At 53.2% G+C, this 18,325-nt stretch overlaps 1 protein-coding gene across 2 annotated transcripts in view; it reads left to right on the top strand.

Annotated features, from left to right (window-relative positions):
* The first annotated feature begins 5,843 nt into the window (after positions 1 to 5,843).
* The window catches only part of Prkcd (protein kinase C delta), a 30,441-nt gene continuing 17,959 nt past the window's right edge, over positions 5,844 to 18,325 (top strand). For both annotated transcript variants that reach the window (XM_075988934.1, XM_075988933.1), the window contains exon 1: positions 5,844 to 6,083. The gene's annotated coding sequence lies outside the window, so the exon portion shown is untranslated. The remainder of the gene's footprint in view (positions 6,084 to 18,325) is intronic.

Genomic DNA, 18,325 nt, shown 5'->3' with positions numbered 1-18,325 from the left:
CTTTTTCTTAGAGCTTTCAACTGGGTCCCAGATCTCCTTTGCACCTGGAAACGCCTGTGATCCTGAGCCTGGTACCTGTGGCTGGGGCCTCGTTTCCAAAGCCTACTTTAAGAGAGTTCGGTATGGCTAGATGGCAGAAGCCAGCTGACTCCCTACCTACATGTGGCCTCTTTGAGAGCTTAAATGTTGTACTCCAGCCCTTGACCCAAATTCTACCCCATATCCAGAAATTATAGCCTTGTCCTGGCACCCCATTTACCTTGTAGTCGTAGGTCCTGGGTTGCTGGCATGAGTACTGACTGTGGGGTTTTTTTTTTCTTCTTTTTTCTTTTTTTTTTAAGCTCAAGGGCTTTAAAAAAAGGACAATTCCTCCTGTCCAAGCCTTTTCAACAACCTGGCTGCCTGCCTAGCCATTGCGGCCAAGATGGCCACAGCCTATGCCCACAAAAGGCTGTGGGCAGAAGCTTGGCCAAGACCTGTGAAGGTGGTGGGTTGGGGTTAGGTGGGCAGCAGCTAGAGGGGAGGATTCCTCTTACACTAAGGAGGCACCTCCCTTGCCAACTGCTGCCTACCACAAGCTGCTGGGATTGGCAAATGGGGCAAGTCTGGAGCAGAAGGACGGGCAAGCCCAGCTGCCTGTTTCTAGTGCTGGACACAGGGTTGGGTTCTCTGTGGCTAATGTTAATTTGGTGTCCAGGCAGCCCCAGGGGGTGTGGCTCTTACAGCTGAGTAAGATGAGGCTGAGAGGGTGTTGGCACTTGCTCCAGGTCACACAGTCAGTTAACATGGTGACTGCATACTGCTTCTTCCCGGCCTGGGGCCTCTGTCCAGGGGTTAAGCTTCCGGAGAGGCCCTGGTCAGAATGTAGTGGGGTTGGGCTCACGAGAAACAAAGGCTTTCTCCAGAAGGGCCATGTGTGTGGGGCCTGGCTGGATGCTAAGAGCTGGATGGAAAGGCATTCCAGGGGCAAACCAGAAACTGAGCAAAGCCAGAGAGTGGAGAGAGAGCGGGGCTTGGCAGAAGCGCCCCAGGGCCTCTCTACCTCCAAAGGACTTGACTGTAGGCTGCTGGGTCGGGCTCTGCTGGTCCAACTGGCCCAACCACTTCTGGGCACTATCCACTGCCTCTTTGCAGAATCTTACCAGGAGATGCCAAGTGAAGTCTGCCAGGGGCCTCAGCTCCCACTTCCCAGTCTCCAGACAAGAATAAAGAGGTCATGAGCTCCAGGCTGCTCTGTTAAGCCTGAAAGAGTCGGGGCCAGGTCATATCCCTCTGGAAGGGGACATGGGGAAACTGAGATCTGTGCGATTACACTCTCTTCTTTAAATGGGCTTGTTTTTGCTTTAAAGGACAGACACATCCTTTTCCCATTCAAACAGCCAATGGATCCTTTTTTTTTTTTTAAGGTTTCTGTGGCTCTCCCTGCCTATCTGTCATTTCCAGCTTTGGGTCCTCACCGGGCTTGGTCCTCACCAGCAAGGCAGTGCCAGGGCAGGTGTCTTGGCAGTGTCCAGGTAGCTATGTGACCCAGGAATAGAGCTGGGTCTTTTATAGTGTGGTCAGAATCACATGGAGGACTGGCACCTCCCCCTTCTTGCTGGGAAATGCTTCCCTAGGGCAGGGAGGGGCAAGGCTTCAGGCCTGATCATACCAGTGCACAGTCCCAATGTAGCAAGGGAAGAGAGACTGCAAGGTGGTAGAGAAGAGGCTGGGGGTGGAAGGGTGAAAGGTAGGGGTGTGGTGGTGGGGGATGCAGTTGTAGGTGAGGGCTTGTCTACAGCCCTTGGCCTCTTCAAGGACCTTTACTTCATCCCCTGTCCTTAGTTTCCTGTATCTGCCAAATGTTCAGGGAGCCATCATCCACAGAGGAGCTGAGACAATCACGCAGGAGCAAATAAGGGACTGGTAAAGCCACCCCTGTCTCACCCTCCAGCCTTCACCTCTGTGGGCAGGCACACTAGTAGAACCCTGGCCTTCACCCCTGAGTGGGTTCTGGGGAGATCAGGATGTTCCTTGTAGTCTGTAGCTGACACTGGTGACCAACCCCAGCTCCACTGCCCATCTTTGCTGCTCCCAGATCCCCGTGAGGAACCGGTACAAAAGGGGCTTGCTCAGGGGACAGCCTGGCCGGAACTGTGCTAAGGTCAGTGCTGGGCTCCACCCACGAGAACCACAGGAAAGCCCTGTGCTCTGCTGTTTCCCAGGCACTTTCCCCATTTCTTCCCAGGAATTCTCAAGTTTCACTAAACAGATTTATGGAAGAGGAATTACAGGGAGGATTAGGCCAGCCCTGCTGACTTTGTGTTGACAGCTGGAACCAAGCCAGGTTGAGCTTGCTCCTCTGGTCTCAGAAGCCCCATCTCAACCACCAGATGTCATTATTAACATCTCCATTCCACAGATGAGGAAACCTATGCATAGTAAAATCACAGGTTCAGGGCAGAGCAAGGCAATCATCGTTCAGCTCTTCCCTGCCATGTGGCACCACCCATAAGGTCTTTCTGGTCTAACTTAGCTTGTCCCTCACCTAGTGCCAGAAGCTGAAGCCTCTGTGACTGCCTTGGTGACCTGAGGCCTAGGCATGCCCCACGCGTCCTTCCCATCTCACTACCCCCAACAAAACTCTGCCAGGCTCCGCTATTCCCAGCAGTTGCCCAAATATATCATTCCTGCTGCCTGTGTTTCCTGTCCCAGAAACATGAGTCTGCTCTCTCTTGAGCAGGCCAGTGTTCTGGGTGTGGTGGAGGTGGCTGCCCTGACAGCCAAAGCTTCAGGGCTAGAATAATGACACAGGCAGAGACAGAGCAAATGGTACTGAGCACGGGACAAAAACTAACTGCTGACCGAGATGAAATGGGAGACCCTGTCCCATCTTCAGCTGGTGGCTCTCAGGAACAATGGCTGGTCTTTCAGGTTGCTTCTTTGGATCCTAGACTTCTCCTTTAGAGGTCTTAGGACCCTATTTTGCTCATGGTTTGGGATAGTGCCAGGGTGGCAGGAATCTCTGTCCTTTTCTCTGGACAAACCCTCCAGAGAGCCCTCGGTGGTTACTGCTCAGTTCCACCCACCTCTGATCCCTTGGCTTTTTCCTTAACCTGGAGAAGGAGGGGTGAAGAGGAGGAAGGAGGGAGGGAGGAAAAGAGAAGGAAAGAACCACTTCTGGGGGCTGCTTTGAGCCCAGTCTTCCTGAAGGATTTAAACCCATGTCATGAAAGACAATCCAGAACCCGTTCAGAGCCAAAGCCTGTGACTTAGCACAATGGCCATTCCTATAACCCTAAACATACAACATAGAGACCAAGTCCTTAGCAGACATCCACCCTGGCTGAGAGTGTATCTATTCTCCCCCCTCTCTCTCCTCTCTCCTATCTCTCTTTACATGGCCTCTTTCATAGGTGAGAATGGATTGGGGAGGTGTGGTCCTGAGGATGCAGTCAGGGTCATAGACTCGGCATGTGATAAAGTTTCCTTCGTAGCCTCAATAGGCCCTTATTAAGTTGGCTGGTGACAGCTCATCTTGACCCTGCCCGGGACTACCCAGTGTTATACCCAGCTCCACAATGTAGTGGTTCTAGCCAACCCGGTCTGAAGCCCTGACTTCTACACAAGCCTATCTTCTTCTTTGGCCAGTCTCTGGAGCGAAGCCCACCTGCATCTCTCTTCTGCCCTTGCCAGAACATGGCCAGGTCAGTCTTAGCCGCTCTGCATTTCATTATGTCACAGTCCCCCTTGCTAGTCAGCAAAGTTGCCCTTAATTATGGTCCTCACTTCTTGGGTGCTTGAGGATCGTACACAAGGCACACATCTAGCACCTAGGACAGAGCCCAACCCTGGGTAGCCCCCATTATCAAACACAGTTAGTTATTCTTCATTGCCTTTTTCCAAGGCAGAAAGCAACAGGTGGGAAGAAAGGTTTGCTGGCTGGCCCAGAGCTCCCCAGTGGCTGGCTCTCTCGCTGTGGTCCCTGGCACGGGGTAGGTCCATTGTTGATGTTAATGGGAGAGGCTCAGTTTAGCTGCTGTGGATCTGGAGGAGGAGCTAGATAGGGTGATACCTGATTCCAGGTGGGCAAAGGTCACCTGAAGCTTACCTTGCACACCCTTTCCTTTAGTCCAGCCCCAGGAAAGCTAAATAGGGCCCCTCAGCTCAAGGAAAGGCCAACTAGGCATCAAGGAGGAGTCCTCTGTGAGGAGACACAGCCAAGATAGGCAGAGAAATGTTGTGGGACATGACCCAGGACACATTCAAAAGCCTGATGAGAGAAGAACGTTGACTGTCTTTCCAAAAGGAATCCAATGTGGCCAGAGTCAGCTTTGTGGGAAGAATCCACTGTCATAGGATGGGGCTGGGGACCTAAATACTAATTTTTGGGCTGGGTCCACCTTTCTTCCAGGGAAAAGGGACCCAGGAACCTTCCTCTGTTTATAGTGGGATAAGTCGCTGTGGTTTCTTCTCCCTAATCCAATCCTCACTGGGCATTTAAAATAAGGTTTGGAGCCCTCCATCTCTGTCAGGTTCCCCTATCCCTGGAAGTCTCAGGCCTCCAGAGAGGGGTCCACTTCTCTGAGAGTCAGATCGCAAAGAGCTGTCTAGACTTTTATTTCTTCTAAGTGGTACCCCTAGGGGTTCAGGTACCTCAGAATCCTAGAACCTTCTTTTAGCCTCCTGGGAAGAGTCTTATTTATTTATTTATTTATTGGGGGGCAGGGGTTCAAGACAGGGTTTCTCTGTGTACCTTTGGTGCCTGTCTTGGAACTTGTAGACCAGGCTGCCTCTGCCTCCCGAGTGCTGGGATTAAAGGCTTGCACCACCACTGCCTGGCTATTTTGTTTCGTTTTTGGTTTTTTTTTTTTTTTTTGGGAGACAGAGTCTTACATGCCCAGCCAGGCTAGCCTCCACTTGCTACGCAACTAAGGCTGAACTTGAACTCCTTTCCTGCCTTCGCCTCCTGAGTGATGGAGTCTCAATCTGACCCTCCATCTGTGGTTTACTCTGTAGTGGGAAACAAACGCAGGGCTTCCTGCAAGCTAGACAAATGCCCTATTATTCGACTTACATGCTCGGCCCGGGAAGTCACTACTTTGGGTAAGTATAATGTAACATCTTAGTGCTCTGGGCTTTGGGGACAGAAAAATGGACTCCCTGGCTTCCATTTGGTTCTCAGACTTTGGGCCCAGGGGGCCCTTAATGAACAAATGAATGAATGAGTTACGGCTGATGATCAAGTTCCTCTTCTGGAAAGAAAGCTTATGCTCTGATTGAAGCGAGAGGAGCTCGGGACCATGGGCACAGGAGAGATTGGGAGGATGGAGATAGAGGTAATTCCCAGAACTATCTGAGAGGCAGCGCCTAGCAGACTGGCTAGAGCCTTTCGCCCTGGAGACCTCCCAGCTCCTTCTCTCGGGCAGGGCTGGGATCGGTAGGCCTGGCGGCGGGCACTGAGCCCGTTCGTTCGCAGCCCGGCTCAAGCCAGCAGGAAGAGGAGTGAGGCCAGGCGAGGCGGGCCAGCTGGCCAGTGGGGAGTCCCGCGCGTGGGCGCGAGTAGTTGGGGAACCCCCGCCGGTGCCTCCCAGGCTCCATTGTGAGTGCTGTGCCCCCACTTTGGCCTCAGAGTATAAAATAGTCCCCAGAGATGGGATGGCTTGCGTGCCACTGGCGGGCGAGGCGCAATTGAGAGCCAAAGAGGCCTGAGAGATCTGGGGACTGAGACCTGAGCTGAAAGAGGCTGAGACGCGCCGGACCCCCGGTTCTCGTGGGCGGAGTTTCGAAGGGGCGGGCGCCCGTGGGGCGGGTCCTGAGTGTGGGCGGGGCCGGGGCCGGCACCTGGGTGAGGTCGCTCAGCCCCGCCCCCTCGCACTTCCGTGTGCCGCGGCGCCAGAGCAGGAGGCGGCGGCCGCGGGATCCCGCGAGCGGCCCCCGGACTTCTACCCTCGGTGCCGGGACCCTGCCGGTCCCCACTGGCCGCCGGGCCAATCCTCCCCAGGCCGGTGCTGACCTCCCCGTCCACGCGCATTGGGGAAAGCCGCGCCGCGAGACAGACCCCGGTCCTCCGGGACCCCAGGCGCCTGGCCCTGCGTCGGGAGGTGAGTGCAAGCTGGGCCCGGGCGCGGGGTCCGAGCTAACTCGAGGGCGCAGCGGCCTTTTGCCCTTCTTCTCTCTCCGATGGCTTCCTTTCCCCTCTTCCTTCCCCGGTTCCTGGTTCTGAAACTGGGAAACTGAGCCATTAGAAGCCGGAGTCCCGCCGAGCACGGAGACCCCCCGGTGCCTCTGTCTCCTAGTTGGTCTGACATTCTCTTCGACGGCAGGAGCCCAGGCCTTACTGCTCCCGGCATCTTTACCCTTCTGGGCGCCTTCAACCCCACCGAGGGTCCGTGCGATCCTCCGGAATCTCCCTGAGGGCCTCTACACGTTCGTCGGTCCCCACCCCCTCTTGCCTGGTCCTCCTCTCCCAGGCCGAGTCTGCCTGCCCCCTTGCCGTCCGTGTACTCCGTCTCCCTACCCCCGCCAGGCCCGCCGCCCCCTCGACCCAGTCCTCCCGGAGCCGCGCCCCCGGCCCACGCTCGCAGGCCCCTGCCAGTCCAGCCTCCGGTCCTTTTCCACCACGGGGCGGAGGCCGGGCCGCCCGTCGTCCTAGCCTCCTGCGTCTGGGTCCCAGGCGGGCGGACCGGCGCGGCGCCTCCTCCTCGCCCTATCTCTTCTCTCGGTCTCAGTGTCTTTCTTGGCTCTCCGTCTGTCTCTGGGCTGGGCGTGGCTCCAGTTCTTACCATTTCCCCTGTCCTCTCCGCCCCTCGGAGCCCCCTCTCCCGGTAGCCTTTGCCTGGTGCTGTCAGTCTCTGTCCCACAGGAGAGACGCCACTCCCTCTGGGGGGCCTAGTAAGGTGATAGGGCAGCAGTGATGGGAGTCCCCTGCCCTGCTGGCTGGCATCGGAGAGGGAGACCAAAAACACCACCACAACGGTTCCCACTTCCCCAACTTCCTCGGTATAGGGGAGGGGAGGGAAGCGGGCCTCACTAAGCAATCCCACTTAAACCTGTCAGGAGGATTTAGAATGAGTGGGGGGCGTGGGATTCCTTTCTCCTCTGGTTCCTACCCTGGGCCCTTGGAGGAGCTTAACTTCTGTTGCTGTCTGTGTTTGGGCCTGTGGGTATGTTATGTATCTTGTCTCCTTGTGTATTGTTTGTCACTGTAGGACTTTCTCCGTGTGTCCTGTTCCACGTGTGACTTGCTTGTATGTTTATGACTATGTGTCTTGAGGCTTTATGCGTGACTCTTACAACGTTATACATCATGTCTTGGCGAAGGCGAATTGCCATTGGTCTCCCCTCTATTTTGTGATATGTGTCTTTGCTTGCTCATGTGTGTATATGTATCCCTATGTGTCCCAAAAGTCCTATGTGCACCATGTAATGGTGACCATCTGGCCATGAGTAGATCCTTTAATTATAGGAGCCCACACTATAGACGGGCCAACCCACAAGGCTTGTGTGTGAGTGTGTCTGTTTAAGAGTGCCTACAATCCTTTTCGGTTCTTCCCGGCTGCTGCTGATCTTCTATGCCCAGGCTGATCTGGTATAGAGGGAGGGGACTGGTCCTTGGGTTTCCTCGTTCCTGCTGTGGATTAGCCTGGGTGTGGTGAGCAGCCCAGCCGAGGGTGGTTGTGGTGTGCTGGTGTGTTTCCTCAGTGGCAGTATCTGTGTGATGGTGTAAAGGCTCTGGTATATGACAAGACCATGCTGAAGGTGACACTGGCAGTCCGGGGCTGTAATGGGAGAGTGTGACTGGTAGGAGATGCAGGTGTTGAGGCGTGACAGTGGCTGTGGATAACAGCAACAGGAGGGTGTGAGAGGGTATGGGCAGTAGGACTAGGAGGGATGCTGGGTGCCCAGCTGTGGGTAAGCTTACGGGAGAACAGGAGGTGCTGGGTGTGTGTGCTCTGCATGCAGAAGCCCAGCCTTGGCTGCTGGAGAGAAGGAGAAACCTGGAGAAAGTTCTGGGTTTGCAGTGGTATGCTCAAGACTTCAGGTTCTGGACCAAAAAAGCCATGGGCTCTGTAAGAGTAGGAGTCCCTGGGAGGCAGAGGCAGGCGGATCTCTGTGAGTTTGAGGCCGGCCTGGTCTACAAGAGCTAGTTCCAGGACAGACTCCAAAGCTACAGAGAAACCCTAACTTGAAAAAAAACAAACAAACAAAAAAAGAGTAGGAGTCCCAAGCCAGGCCTCTGTATGCTGAGTTTTCTTTGTAGAGCAGAGAAATCGAGGACTCAGATTCTTCAGTAGTCTTGGCTACCGCACATGTGAGGTCTTATATGGGGACCGTTCCTGGCTGGTTGCCCTAGTCTTCTGGAATCTGGGACCATATTTCCCTCGTAGCATGTCGTTTGCCTCTTCCTGCCTCCCTGACTAGGCTGCAGGCAGGAAGGAGGATTCTCCAGAGTACCAGAACCCAGACCTGTTCAACCCTGCTCAGCCGCGCCCCAACTGGCCCCCAATCTCTGTAACTATGGTGGGGGGAGTGGGGGTGACTCAGAACTGTGATTATTGCAGGGTTCTGACACCATTTATCTGGCACAGCTAATTGGAGTTTAAATTTAAACTGGAAATCATTTAAGTACTGATGACAAGATAAAGCCTGAGGCTGCTGCTGCTTCAGGAAGTAGAGATGGGGTCTCTAGTTGGGGGAGTGGGACTTCTTTCTTGTTGATTTTCGAGAAAGTGTTTCTCTGTGTACCTGCCCTGGAACTCCCTCTGCAGACCGGGATGACCTCTGACTCACAGAGATCCACCTGCCTCTGCCTCCTAAGTGCTGGGATTAAAGTGTGCACCACCACTGCCCTGCAAGGGGGTGGGACTTTTTGAGGAGACCTAGCTTGCAGTGGGAATGCCAGATACTTAGGCTAGGACCCTGTGCTGCCTTTGCCATTCCTCCTGGTCAGGATATCTCTAGGCCTCAGTGTGTTCAACTGTACAAGGGTGCGATAGTCATGTGACAATCACCTGAGACCACGAAACAAGGACCGAGATGAATTACTATTACTACTCTGTCCTCTTGCTTTCTTAGTGGCACTGAAGACTGAACCTGGGACCCTACTTGGAAGGATCACTGAACTCTTCTTTTTTTTAGTTTTTGAGACAATCACATTAGGTTGCCCAGTCTGGCCATGAACTTTCTTTCCGTGTAGCACACATTCACCTTGAATTTTTGCTTTTTCTGCCTTGGGCCCCTGAGTAGCTAGGCTTACAGGTTGTGTTTCACCGTATTACGGTCATCTCTTGCTTTCACTGTGAATCTAGCACAAGAGCTGGCAAGACATGTTTTGAAGCCTCAGAGCCACCTGGGGCATTGGAGCAGTAATATTTCCCCCCAGTTAAAAATTAGGCTTACAGTTGGGCATAGTGACACACCTTTAATCCCAGCACCCAGAATGTAGAGGCAGGTGGATCTTGCAACCAGGGATACACAGAGAAGCTCAGTCTCAAAAAGATAGGGGTGGGCGGAAAGGCTCACTCAGTTTACATAGTGAATTTGAAGCCAGTCTGGGTGACATGAGACCCTGTTCTTATCTAAAACAAAAAGGGGGGGGGGTCAAAGGAATTGTCTGAGGTTGGTGCTTGATTGTACCCTGCAACTCCAAAACCTTTAGGTCCACCTCCTTGACAGGAGGGTCAGAACAGGTGTTCACCCCCCACCCCTACCATGTTCCATGGCCTCCTTACCATACTCGAAATGTTCTGGACAAGGACACAGTGTTCTGGACCCTAACATGGAAGGGACATGTAGCTGGTTCCCAGGAGAATTTGAGCCTAACAGCCAGCGACAGAAGAGAAAGTCAAGCCCAGGGAAGCCTGACCTCCTTCGCCCAGCAATGCTGAGCCGGCCTGTGCTGGCTGTGCGGAGGCTGGCTGGTGCTGGAGCCTGTTTGGCTGAGCCTCCCAGCTCAGCTGTTTTCTCCTGTTCCTACAGGTCTGCTGGGAATTGGTCCAGGCAAGGGCGTTGGGCCCACTTACTTCTGGTGGTTAGTGAGTACTGCTGCAACAGGAGCCGGGAGGCCTGGGTAGGATGGATCGTCTAGGGCAGATGGGCACAGCACTGTGCCAGGGTACCCTTTCTCTTCAAGACTTGTCTTCTTCCATTGGGACTGGCTGGATCCCAAGTTGCATTAAAAAGCTGTGATCTGGGTGTGAAGCAGAGTGTCCAGCGGAGGTGCCCATTGCTTTGTCCATAAGGGACTTCCTGCCTGATACCTGGCTGTGGCTTTGACCTTGGAGTTCAGAGGACTGGAACCCCAGTACTGAGAGAGAAGATGCTATGACACTGTTTTTGGTCAGTTTGAGGGACAGTAGCATGTAAACCAAGGGTTGCGTCAGCTTTCCCGTGCTTCCTCAAACTGCCCTCGTGTCGCAGGAAACAGGTTCACCTGTGCCCCGTGGTGTGTTGAGTGCTTGTCTGGAATAGGATGGCGTCTCCCAGGGGGACCGAGTGGTCTCCTACTTCTCCCTTGTCTCAGCCTCCTGATTCAGAGCTGAGCTCTGCTGGGTACTGTCTTTGAGGGATGCCAGGGGAAGGCTGCAAGTCTCTGAAGTTAGCAGTGCCCCAATTGGGCCAGGCTTGCTTCCTTGAGCCCCGGTTGACATAAAGTCCTGTGACCTAGGTGCCCCAGCTCTGTGGTAATGTGCTTAGTGTGTGAGGCCCTCGTATAAGCCCCAGAACCCAAAACAAACAGAAAAAGAAAGAAGAAACAGGAGGAAGGAGGAAGGAAGTAGTTCTGTGTGTGCCTGGAGGAGCCCCCGTGAGCAAAGGTCTGCATGTGCATACACACATGCATGTGTGTGTCCTGGAATCCGTGGAGTGACAGGGCAGGCTGGCAAGGGTGGTTTCCCTTCAGGGGTCCCTTGATCAGCCCCCATTCCCACTCTCTGGCTGTTAGCCACTGTTAGTGCAGGACTTGTGAAGCATCTCAGTGTGGAGAGGGAGGAGGTTGAGGTTCTCACTCCAGTGGGAATAGGATAAGGGTCTTCTCTGGGTCTTCTATCTATTCATCCTACCCCGGACCTGGTGGGGAGGGATTGATCTGCTTGGGGCTTTTAGCTGCCTGAAGTCAGGGAAGCCAGCTCCTCCTAACACTTAAGCTTTAGGTTTATCAGCCAAGGACCCGCCTCCTGCAAACTCAAACATCCTCTGGCTGGCCGGCAGAGACTACACGTGCTCATACAGGTAGACAATGCCAGGCTGCACTGGGCATATTCTCCCCAGGCACACACTGCCTCCATGTAAGCAGTTATTCACATGCATTTCCTCAAGGAACACACTTATACACTCCTGCAGAGTCGTACTTCCTTCTCTGACTATCCACACACATCACACAATGCCCATGCTAGGTCAGATGGGGAGCCCTGGTCTGGATTGTTACCCACTCTGGCAGTCAGAGTCTGTCACCTGACTGTGAGGGTCTAGGTGGAGATCACCAGGGCTAGCTGGGAGGTAGTAGTGCAAGCCTTTAATCCCAGCACTCAGGAGGCAGAGGCAGGTGGATCTCTGTGAGTTCAAGGCCAGCCTGGTCAACATAGATTGCCAAATCCACATAGAGAAACCCTGTCTAAAAAAAAAAAAGAAATCACCAGGGTTGGAGGAAGTTAGGCCATAGTGTGAGGGGGATCTGCCCACATGACCTAGGCCCCAGGCTGACCAGAGTTTGACTTTGGAGATAAGGGCACAAGTGTGGAGGAGAGTTCTAGTCAGCTGCTGCAAGCTGTGGCTAATGCCACAGAAGAGGAAGTGAGTGGGCTGTTTGGTCATGGGGCCAAGGTGATCATAGGCCAATGGGGGACCTACAGCTGCTATGTCCTCACACTCTACCTGGAGAGAGTGGAGTTGCTGAACTCAGCGGCCTGCCCAGCAGCACATTTTCCTCCTGGGGCCCAGTCTCAGAGGCTTGGGCCCAGGAAAGAGACCCAGCTGGTCCAAGATGTTTCTGGAGACTCACTTCCTCTGGGCTGCCCAGGAAGTGGTTTCCGAGTAGGACTGACCAGCTCTGCCTGTGGCTTGCTTCACCCCAGTTCTGCCTGTGAGGGGAGTAGTGTCTGACCCGTGGGTTAGGCCAGTTGACCAGGCTTTCCATACCAAGACTGTCCAGGCTTGTCTGAAACTCTGATGGAAGACAAGGGCCTGAGACCAATAAGTTGCCTGCAGCCCCACAACCCCAGGTCCTCCCTTGTTCCAAGCCTGTAAGCCAGAGCACAGGAACTTCAGCACCAGTAGGCACTGCCACCTGCAAGGGGATGTGTTCTGAAAATTAGGAAGCACCAAGCAGCCGTGTGGATAAATCTGTGCAAGTGGTTTTCACACCCAGTACCTTGTTTCTTTTCTCTGACAATGATGTTTATATTCACTTTTATGAGCTACTTGGGAAACAGCAGATAATGTATGCAAAATAGCAGGAACTGGCTGAGTGCACTGCTTTGATCTAAGCCCTTGGGAGACAGAGGCAAGTGGATCTCTGCGTTCAGTGCCAGCCTGGTCTACAAAGTGAGTTCCAGGACAGTCAGGGCTACACAGAGAAACCCTGTCTTGAAAAACAACAAAAAAAAAACCCCACAACTATAAAACAAACAAACAATAGCAGGAACTGAAGGCATGGAAAGCACTTAGTGCCTGGTACAGAGTGACTAACTATTCAGGTCTATTAAATGATATTAATAATGTGCCATTATTGTTTGATGGGCTGGGACTGGCCGGGTGCCACAGCCACCTGGCTATTAGATCTGTGACTCTTTCATTCTGTTAGTTCTGCTGCTACCCACAATAGTAGGCATTGGGGAGGGCTCTATTGATTTGGTGTTCCTATGTCCTCTTCAGAAGGGGCCCCAGGGCAGAGTAGCTATGCCCAGTCAGCAGCACAGTCTGTGTCCCCTTCGCTTCCTTTCAAAATGAGGAAAACAGATCTCACAACAGTGTATGATGAGGAAAGGCAGCCCACAACTAGCTGCTTAGGGCTCTTCTCCGCTCCTCTCTGCTTGGGCCCATAATGAGGAGGTGGGTGATGAGCCCTCTTATCCGGTTGCCTATCCTTGGGACCCCTGAAGTCACCCTTTGGGTCAGAGAAGGGTCAGGCATTTGGAACTGATTAGGTTGGAAAGTGAGGCTTTTATGCCCATCCGTGTTGCATCACTGATATGTAGCAGTTAGTGGGAGGAACCGTCATGTCCCAGGAATACAGAAAAGGTCAACTTGTCTTTGCCCATTGCTGTTTGGGACCAAGAGGCTGAAAGTCTCTGGCATGAAGAATGGTAAGGATGGTGGTGTAGCACACAGGCCCAGGAGGTTGGAGGGCTGGAGACCAATGGAAACTTGTGCCAAATGTAAGGCTATCGTGAAGTTACAGGGGCAATGATGGGCAGAGCAGGGGTGTCCATGTGAGACGTGATGGGAAAGAGCCACTGTGAGGGGCAGGGCATAGGAAAAGAGAAGACTGCACACACAGAAGCTCCTCATAGAAGGAACTTGGTTTCAGGGAAGTGAAAGGGTCCCTATAGCCAGGGCACACGGATGAGGAGAAGGCAGCTGCCCTCAGGGAGGCCAAGGCTACAGGTAGATAGATCTGGTGGGAAACACTAGGAGCTGAGTCAGGGGTGACAGGGTTTACTTTGTCTTAAAAGTCTTGAAAGCCCTGTTGGGAGCTGGGACATCAGAATTAGTGGAGGAAGGTGAGCTGTAGGGAGGCAGGTATTCCAACTGGGCTTGGCAGTAGCGACCAGGTTGGGGTAGGAGGTGGAATCAGGAGAGGTTTGGAAGCTCGCTACAAAGGTAGGCTTGGGGGTGGGCTGTGTGGGGAAGGCAGGCAAGCAGAAAACAGGCCCCAGGTTTCTGGCCTGATGACTGTGAACGTGGGCACTCTGGCAGATGAAGACACATGCAAGCAGGGTATTAGTAGGCTGCTGTAGGCTAATTTGAACTTTTTTTTTTTGACTCATTCATGCGGTGAGGTTGGAGAGCCAGGTGGGCATGTACTCCTACAGTATAGGGTTCTAAGTCCAAAGTGAGACCTGAGAATCTAAAGCCAGGTTGGGGAGGAAAGGGCCTCCCTTTGGTGGGAAAACTTGGAAGACCTCAGATACAGGATAGAACAGCTGTCCCTCAGAGGTCCCTCCTGGGGCCAGGAGGGCAGGCCTGTGGTTGTTGAGCTGCTGTTTTCACAACAGCAGAAGCTTTGGATCACATCTCTAGACATGTTGAGTAAACAGGCCTGCCACTAGGCCTAGACTGGATCAGATGTCTATGTGGTATAGACTGCAGGGCCGGTGGGGACATGGTAGGAGGATGTCTGGAGTTCACCAGTGGCAGAGCCAGAGAAAGCTTATGAGTCTAGGTTATCAAGACACGGAGATTTCTGGGCCATGAGGAGCTATTGTTGACTGTGGACTCAACGACAGTAGCCTAGCTGGGATCCTGGAGTAGCGGGCAGTTTAGGGCATCCCACAGCTGGATTAACCCCAAGAGGATCAAAGACACCTGGAGATGGGTAGTGGGGCAGGTGGGAGAGAGAGGGCCAGGTGGAGGATGGCAGTGTGCACAGCTTCTGTGTATATCTCTGCCTCATTCCAGGCCCCGTGCTCAGCATGGTCTATGGGTGTGATCATTTCCATATTGCAGATGGAGATACTAGAGAGGCTTGGCCATATTCTAAGCTATATCCACCCAACCCATTTAGGCCTGAGCTCACCAGTTCATTTATTAACTTGTGAGGGGGATGGCCCACATATGGGTGCTCCTAGCTTTTCCAGCTTTCTCCAGATCCCTGAGGTGCTAGGCCTGTCCTCCACACATTGCCCATCTTGGAGGTTATAGACAGATAGCAAAAGACCAAAGTGGCCATTTTGCCTTCTCCCGGACACAAAATAGTTTATTGTTATAAATCTGAACATTCTGGGGACCCTCTTTGAGAGAGGAGGTGGGGGAGAGACTTGGGACCACCAACTGGGGGGCACTAGAGCAGTCCCCCTCTGCAAACATAGTCCCTTAGCCCTTATGCGTCTGATGGGCAGGTCTAAGAGTTTGAGCTGGAAACTCTTTCCCCTCCCCTCTCCCTTCCCCCTCCTGGCCCCCACTGGCTTTGTGGCTTTGATTTAATTGCTCAGCCTCTTGGTCATCTTCTGTAGTGTGAGCCTGGGGCTCATGGAGGGCATGTGTGGGCTGCCCCCAGCATAGCACTTAAAGTCCTCCCTCGGTCACCAGGTCTGTGACTGCCACCTGTGAGCTCCAGCTTCAGCATTGGCTCACTTCCCCTCAGGGCCCTGCAGGCAAGTGGGCAAGTTGAGGCCTGCCTTGGGATGTGCTTGACCAGCCTGTCCTTTCTCTTCTGTATTTTGACTTCTCTTTGGATCTTCTGAAGAGGAAAACTCATCCTGGCCCGGTTCCTTGCTATCCTTCCCATTCCCTCCTTTTCTCTCCAGCCATTGTGACAGGAAAAGCCATACTCGGTGCCAGATCTATCAGATATGCAAGGTCCTTCCAGGCCTCTGAGTTTCTCTTTGCCTAGAGTGTGTCTGTTACCTGTCTGTATATTATGACTTAGCACACTGTGTGTGTGTGTGTGTGTGTGTGTGTTATCCTAGGGCAGGGTGTGTGTAGCTCTGTGTGTGTCTGCCTTCGAAGGAGACTCCTCATGCGTGTGTTTAGGTTAGCTGGTGTGTCCATGTGTGTACATGTGTGTGGTTGTTTTTGGAGAATCCTGGATGTTCCCCCTCCACATGGCTTCTCACAGAGAACCTCTTGTCCTTGAAGGAGCTGGCTTCAGGCTTGGGCCATGAAGGGCTTTTGTTTATCCCTCATGGATACCTGCAATTTTTCCATTCATTGAGCTCAGAGAGTCCTGATCCGGGGGTCTGTGAGAAAACTACAGTTTTGAGCCCAGTGCAGGCTTGAAGCATTCCTACCCCATGTGTGTTGGCAGAGGACTTGTGAGCCATTGGACAGGAACCCGAGTCCTGGCCCCCAGGCTGGACGCCCTCCAGCCACCCCAGCCAGGAGACATTTGTGGCCTCGTTTCTACTTCAGTGCTCTCACTCCCGATCCTCACTGCCTGAGCAAACCTGGCCCCATCCTGCTCCGTCCTCCTCTGCCTTCCACCACACTGTGTCCCATCAGCCTGTTCTGTCTGGGGTACTCACTCATGGGACCAGCCTGGACTGAGGCAAACTTTTGTGGCTCCAGTCCCCACCCTGTTTTGTGCAGAGTCATGTCACTGCGTGCGTATTTTCCTGAGAAGATCCCAGCTTTCACTTGATTCTTAGGGTAGCCCGACCCCTGTGCAACTGGAAAGGTACGGCTATGCCACCCAGGACCCACTTCCTATGCCCATGCACTGTGTTTGGGATTCTTTTTGGTTTTGAGGTAGGGTCCTTCTGTAGCTCTTGCTGAGCGATGGAATTACAGACAGTGCCCACCACACTGGCATGTAACTAACCCAGGTTTTCATGGTTTGTTTTGTGTGTGTATGTGTTGGATTGAGTTGAATTGAGGGTCTTATACTGAGTTCTACCAGCATAAGCTCTTAGCAGTGAGATTCTTGAGCGGCCATCATGTAGCCAGGAGAGAGATGATGGAAGTCGAGGGAGAGACACCATCCCACCTACAACAAACCCTAGTCCTCAGCACTTGAGACAGTGGCACAGATTGATTACTAGTCAGCAGCAGCTGCCTTCATCAGGAGTGAGGAAAGATTACCAGGGCTGGCTTTTGGATTGGTACATGAGAAGAAGGCCATTCTGGCTAAGGGGACACTGCACAGGTTCATGGGGGCTGACAGGTGAGGTGCTAAGAAGCCAGAGAGATTTGAGATGGAGACCAAGATGGGGCCAGGTTGTAGGAAGCCTTAAATGGCAGGTTAAGGTATCTGACTTCTAGGAACAGTGCTAGCTGAGAGGGTTCCATGCTGTGGGAAGGTCACAGCTGGGAGAGGGTGCTGTGGTTGAAAGCAGGGAGGAATAAGAGTATTGAAGAGTCAGGGAAGGAGAGTACATGGTCCCCAGGGGTGGCAAGGACATGAGGCCAGTCCCATGGAAGGCATTCCCTGCTCTGGGACCTGGCTGTTACCTAAGACCATGGGCTCTGGTAGAGACCATCTCTCTGCTCTTCCTGCTGGCCCTGTTTTCTGAGTTGTGAAAGCCCATGGCCTCCTTGACCTGGTTCTGTCTGGGAATTCCACCATGGAGGTCAGCCTCCCAGGTGCTTCTGTTCACAGGCCCAGATTGGTTGTTCTTCATGCCGACTCTGTTCTTTACGACTGCAGGGCCAGCTTCTTCTACTCTGCTTGTCACAGCACCTCTCAATCCATCCCATCCCGTGAGCAGACCTGTGTCTGCTCTTCTCTCCCTCGCAGGCCTATACACCGAGTAGGGCATCACTTTGCTGCCACTGGCATCTAGTCCAGCTCTGTACTACCAGGAGCTCTCGTTTGGAGATGTCTCCAGCTCCTTGTAGTACATTGAAAACTAAGGTCAAGGTTCTGTGTAAAAGGTCTCGGATCCCACAGGGCTCCCTCTACCTGGTCTGGTTCTGTCTCACAGGCCGTAGGGTTTTGTCCACTGGACAGTGGGGAAGGCTGGGACTGGGGATGAGAAGAGAGGCCTCGATCAGACTGCTATGGGAAAGTGTGGACAGGCTCAAGAAAACATCAGCTGAAGCGCCTGGTGGGTCATCTGACTTCTTCAACAGCTACCCGGGAGCAAAGCCCTGAGGAGCCCTGATCCTACTTCATGTAGCCTCTGCCACCCACACCTGCCTACCTCAGACTAGCACTCTCTGCCTGCCCATAGGAGGTGCCATTCTGCTGCCAGTCTGTGCCTCCCTGGTCACATTGGGCTGTCTGGAAACAGGTTTCTATCTGCTCTGGAAAAGGTGACCTGTCTGCTGTGACTTAGCTACTGCCTTCCTTACCTCAAGGTTTCTGATTTCTGGCAAGGATAGGGACCCAGGCCAGTTTATGTTTTCAGAAATGGAGGAAAGACAATAGTTAAGGTGTCTGTGCAAGAGGAGAGGAGTGGCCTTGAGGCCTAGGGCCAGTCCAGGATGCAGGATGAGTGTAGAAAGAACTGCAGCATCCAATAGGCCTGCGTTCAAATCTTCCCACCCTTTATTTACCACTTACCGCTGTGTGATCTTGAGTAAGTCACTTACCCTCTTGAAACCTTGATTTCTTTCTCTAGAAAATCCTACCTGGGGCTGCACAGGGATAAAGTGTGCAAAAATAATTACAAGGCTAATGCAGTATGTTGTCATCTTGGACAGGACAGATTCTCAGAAGCGGGTGAGCTGAGATTGACATCTTGGC

This window comes from Microtus pennsylvanicus, chromosome 10 (genome assembly GCF_037038515.1).
Source record: "Microtus pennsylvanicus isolate mMicPen1 chromosome 10, mMicPen1.hap1, whole genome shotgun sequence".
Classification (NCBI taxonomy): domain Eukaryota; kingdom Metazoa; phylum Chordata; class Mammalia; order Rodentia; family Cricetidae; genus Microtus; species Microtus pennsylvanicus.
The sequence above is the reverse complement of the archived record's forward strand: the minus strand, read 5'-3'. Positions and strand labels throughout refer to the sequence as shown.